Source organism: Pteropus vampyrus, unplaced genomic scaffold (genome assembly GCF_000151845.1).
Source record: "Pteropus vampyrus isolate Shadow unplaced genomic scaffold, Pvam_2.0 Scaffold101, whole genome shotgun sequence".
Classification (NCBI taxonomy): Eukaryota; Metazoa; Chordata; class Mammalia; order Chiroptera; family Pteropodidae; genus Pteropus; species Pteropus vampyrus.
The window spans coordinates 6440686-6446637 of NW_011888882.1; the positions used below are offsets into that span (position 1 = coordinate 6440686).

General features: G+C 35.8%; 1 protein-coding gene across 1 annotated transcript in view; it reads right to left on the reverse strand.

Annotated features, from left to right (window-relative positions):
- The window catches only part of ARMC2 (armadillo repeat containing 2), an 87786-nt gene that overhangs the window by 19548 nt on the left and 62286 nt on the right, over nt 1–5952 (reverse strand). The window lies entirely within an intron of this gene.

Below are 5952 nucleotides of genomic sequence, written 5' to 3' on the forward strand. Positions count from 1 at the left end.
CAAATGAGACAGTGCTCACATGGCTGGAGACAGCTGCTTACCCTCAAAGAAGTCTGAATGGAATGAGGGAGGCATGACTTTCAAAGCAGCACAAGCAAGGACATGTCTGGTGATTCCCACACAGTGTTTACAAAGGTTCTGATGGTTGTTCTGCATTTGAAAGTTCTGTCTCAAACGCCCCCTTCCCAAGAAAAACAAAACAAACAAACAAACAAACAAACAAACGACCATTTCTAAAAGTAGAGAGGCTTAGACAGACAGTTATTCAATGGACACAAGTGATGGGAATGCAGATAAAGGTTATTCTTTTTGGACCGTGACCATGGCAAAAATATTGCCAGTCTTAAAATTGAGGCCGGTAGATATTTGCAAAAGAAATGGGAGAAATCCCTTCATGTTCTTTCAAAAAAATAAACCCAAATGTATTTTGCTGAGATGCTACATACAGCAACGCGGACGTCAGAGGCACCTCCTGAGGCAGCTCTGCTTTGGCAAGGCTGCTATCCACCGTGCTCATTCCTTTGTTACTCAGCCCATCTGTCTGCACATTTGGTTTGAACCAAATGCAGTTTACACCATAAAGCATATAATCCGTGCATATTTCTTAAATGAGATTTGTTGTTTAATTGAATTTTGGTTCACATTTTTAATAGATATCTTACCTAATGCTAAAGTTTAGCATTCAAACTGCATTAAGCCAACTAACATGTTATGTTTTCGTCTCAGTTTTTGCGTATGGGAACTGGAGTTATTAGTTGTACTGTGGATCTTGGACAAATTAATCTCACAGACACAAGCCAAAGACGTTTCCCTTATTCTCCCTGAGGGAGTCCTTCGTTGGAGCTGGGAGAAGTGTATTCCTGTTTTCTGAGACTGTTGATGAACCAGAGACCCCTGGCTTATCCCATGACCGTCCTGTACAGACAGGCCCAAATCACTGAAGGGCTGTGTGCAAAGAGGGATGGTGCAAATCTGACCACGTTTTATTTTAAATGAACAAACCTCCCTCAAATTTATCTGTTGCAAACTTAGAAAGTTTAGATATGGGTACTGAACTTTCTCAAAGCAGGACATCTGCAGGAATATTTGGTGATTATTTTAACAATAAAATTGGGTGATTGTTTCACAAACAAATCAACAACTCATGGCTGACCTGGCCAACTGACATTAATGAGTTCTCCCTTTGACAGACAGCTCAAAGGGTCCCGCAGAAGGCCCTGTGCACACCTCTCCCAAGTTGCCCACTCTGACAAGGGCCCGAAGCCTCATCATTTTGACAGCTATCAACATATTATCAATGCTATAGGTGTGCTTGGTCTCAGGACAACTTGTTTTGACACAAGTCTGGCAGAGAAAATTCATGGAAGAGTCTAGGGCGTCATCCCATTTTCTCTAGCTAAGAAAGCATGCCTCAGCCTCTGGTGCAAAAGGCAAAAGGCATTTGGTTGTCACCACTTACTGGAGAGACACACCAATTGGCCTAGCTTGCCAGTTTGGTTCCTGCTTTGTAAGTGAGATTCACTTTCAGCCACGCACCTATAGAGAGAGACTGACCCTGTGTGGCTGATTTGATTAATCACTTAAAAAAATCTCTTGAGGTTTTGTAGAAAACACTCTGCTTTCAATGTTGGAGAAAAAATGTTGCAAGGAACCACCTTAATAATTTATACCCTAGGTTCCCAAGCCTGCTGTTCATTTGAATCACTTGTGGAACCTCTTAAAAATAGGTTCTTGGGCTCCATCCCAGACCTGAATGGAACCTCCCAGGGTGGGGCCTGAGAACCTGTATTTTTAAAACTCCCCAGGTAATCTTGATGATAAGCCAAGTTTAGGAGCCACTGATCTAAATCAAGAAAGAATTAGCAATTTCACCATCTTACTACCTACTGTTTTTATAATATCGCCTTTTAAAAATAACCTAAATCCATGTTTCTTGTAAATAATTCTCACGACACAGATGCATAGAAAATAAAAGTGAAAAACTCATGCCCGACCTCTTATTATCAGCTGACTTGATATAGACCAATTTTAAAAAGACCTGTTCTTACATGCTGAAGTCAGACTTTACCTTGACAAGAGATGAATATGCATAACGTCAAAAACTGGGAAAATTTTTTGCTTTTGTCATTCTTTCATATAATTTCTTTTCCTTTCTTTTCCCCTTTAATAGGAAACAACAGCAGATGGAGGAGGAAATATTCTGCTTCTCCCAGAAGCCATCAGCCCTGTTGCTTACCTGTTTCTGAGCACTACTTCCCCCTTGGTAGACTAGGGAAACAGCTGCCCACAGTTTCCTGCACAGCTCCTCACCTGGTTGATAAGATCGCTTAAAGAGGTGCGTGTCTTTCTTTTTTTTTTTTTTTTTTAAGATTTTTGTTTCTATGTTCCGTGAAAATAGAGTTAGCCATAAACATGATTTAATTGAAAAATAAAATCTCTGCTGATTCTAAATGTAGTCCTCAGGCTTTTGAGACAGAGGCAACTTGTTTAATCTCTCAGAACAAAGCCGCCTTCCGACAGTTTAATTACTTGGTGATAGCTGTGTGTAGTAAGAGATGATGTTTGAAGCCTCCAGAGTCTATGTCTACAACCCAGGTTAGTCTTGCAGAAATGTTTCCTGGAGCTGAAACAGATACAGTTATAGAAAGGGATCATTCTATTTAAAACATTGCTGGATAGATGATGCATGTTCCAAAGGTCAGTTCAACACCACAACTGTCCAAAATAATCTCAGTAGCAAAGGTTTTAGCCACTGCAGATTAATATACTCACATAAAAACATGGTGTGGAATTTCTGGAAATTACTTTTATTTCTAGGAAAGGAGGAAAAACAAATCGTATTCAACTGGCCACCTAGGCCAAGAGGAACGTGAACCTAAGATGCCGTGCTGGTCCAAAGTAATTTAAACTCCATCGCTTCTGTTTTACTATTGTGCATGGCAACTCACCAACGTGAAAGATGTGGGGAAAAATTCTTATCATTTCCTCCTTCAAACTGGGAAGAAAGTAAATATTTATATAAGAAGTACAAGAGTACTTATAGAAGTACTAGAGAAAAAAATATTTTGTAATACTTTACAGATTCCAAAACATTTCACATACTCAAAATTCATTCTTTCGACACTTATCATGAGCGTACTATGTCAAGTATCATCTCAGGTTTATCAAGACAGGGCTTGTGTCCTTTCAAAACTCCTAGTCGTGGGTGAGGCAGCTACACAGATGATAGCCATTTGGAGATCACAAAAGAAATATTTACAAAGACCTATGGGAGCTTTGGGTTAGTGATTTTAGGAAGTAGTTGGGACACCTAACTACTTCCTTGTAGCCTGAACAATTTCCCTGCTCTCCTAAAATAGTTTGGTTTTGAGGAAAGTATAAATTATGTATCTGTTTCTCTTACTAAAAAAAAAAAGTCAAAGATGGTTCAAAATGGTAAAATTTCATTCTTTAATACAACAAAAAGACAGTAGAGAGTCAAAGTATGATTTTAATAAAGTTAACGACATGTTCTTATACAAATAAAAAATTAACACGTTTATAAATTATTTTGTCTCATTAATGAGGGATCCAATAAAATGGTAAACTAGGTGTTTACAGCATTAAAAAGAAGGTTGGAATAAGATTACTAGGTTAGATACACACTTGGCTAACAGCCTACAGGTTAGTAAAACCATGACTTTTGAGGATATCTTGTCCACCAGAGAGAAATCTATGAATTATTTTGTAACTTTATAGTGTCTGAGTTCTAATCAAATGGTAAATAGCAAGTTTAAACACAGACACATTCTCAAGAATGAAACCCTGCCTGTTAAACAATGCCCCAGCATGACTTTGTCAGGACATGTAGCCTCTTACCCCACACCTTATTTCTAAATTTTGGATAATTTTTCTTAATAATAGTGAAGTGGTTAAGGTCACAGACATACTGCCTGGGTTCTTAGCTCTGGGTGTACTAGCTGGGTGTACTAATTATGTTAAAGTCTTTAAAATTATGCACTGATGAGGGAAGAAGTGACTAGTCTTGGAAGGCTTCACAGAGAAGGGGACATGAGAGGTGCATCTTGAAATATAAATTGGCTCTTGAAGATGAGAAGTGACAAGAGAAATTTCATCAAAGAGCCCGTTAGGCCCTTCTCACTAAGGGCCTACTCATGTTCAATTTTATTTTGGACTTTTTGGGTCTCACTTTTAATAAGTTTAGTTATGAGGTTCCCCGGCCAATTGCATGCAAGTATGTAATTGCAAAAGGTAGGTAATCATACCTAAAATCAGAGGTAACCATTAGAAAGGGAAGAGAGAAATCTAAAAAAGAAGACACAGACATTTAAAGAACCTCATCAATAGACTCATGTTCCTAGTATGAACAAAAAGCCTCTAGAGCAGTAATTAATGCTTATAATAGTGACTTCTGGCATCAAAAAGAGGCTAAATTATTTGTAATATCTTCTAAGAGAGCAAGAAATTATGTAATATATGTGAATATGATTTTCACCACCATGATTAAAATAAGTTTGGTTATTAAGGGGATTAATTAAGCACTTCCTTAACGGTTCTGAATAAACGACATGTTACTATACGTAGTTTGCAAGGTGCTCTTTATCCTATTTTGGACCAAAATAATTTTAATAGAAACATAAAATTATAATATAAATCGATAGAGAAAAATATGGCTTTTAAACAACAATTTTGCTTGGCAGGTAACTAACTATTGGTCTGAAGTGAAAAGAAGTTCAATAACAAGTGTGGTAAAATTTTATGCCAATGAACTTTAAGACTTTTAGTCCCTGGAACCAGAAGAAGCATACCCTTAATCATACTGTTATCTCAAGTGTCTCATATTGGCAAGATACCAGAATTTTTGTCTGTTTATTAAACATGGCCATCCCCTAAGCTACAATCAGAGGAATAGCAATGCCATAAAACTATAGGGCTATTTGTCAGTACTCAGCTGATGGGTTTTCTTCCTTTTTAACAAAATTACAGGTTATGACAACTTAAAATCAAACTATTAAAAAGAAGTGCTTTCTTTCATACACACTTGAAAATTCTAGTGCAAGGTAAAGAGGTCTTTTCTCCAGTTCCAGATATCTAAGTCATTCATGATCAAAACAGCAAAGCAAATAATAATAATAATAATAATAATAATAATAATAATAATAATAATGAGGGTAAAATAAAATTACAACAAAAATCCAGAGTGCAAATCCATAAAATAAAATTACAAAATAAAACCCACAACTAAATCTTTTTATAAGTTTAATCTAAAAAAATTCTTTTAATGCTATAGTAAACTTTTCCACCATTTTAAGTTTTTCCTTAAAATAGAAAACCAAGAATAGGTGTGCCTAAGCTTTTCATAGGGTTAATTCACTTGTCTAAAGATTACAGTTCTGACAATATATTGTACCAAAATCTAAACTAATAAATGCTAACGCTTAATGGACACTTACATTAACAGCAGATTGTGAATACTTTAAGGTAGATTAATCAAATTTATTCTTTGACATGGAAAATTCTGTACCTTGAAATCATTCTAAGTGTGTAATTTAGAGAAAATACAAAATGCATAGGGGAAAGCATTTGTAATCCAAACAGAATCAAAAACTTAACTGCAAACTTATAAATCAATTTTTACCAATTAAATAAAAACGTAACCCTTTAGGCAATGTTTTATCATCTTTAAAATGTAATAATGGTATAATAAGAACATAGAATTTTCTCTGTCATCTATATAACCAAAAAGAAACCAGTAACCTTTTAATAAATATCTAATAGTGTAAAATTTGATAAATTTAGTCATTCTCAGCAGGAGTACTTGGCTGGGTAAAAATAAGTTCAGTGCTATTTGTGGCAAATAGGGATTATGTTTTGAAGTGGTTTTGATGTGACTAATATAATAATAACAATCACAATATTCTTAGTATACACATAATTATTTAATTGAAAACT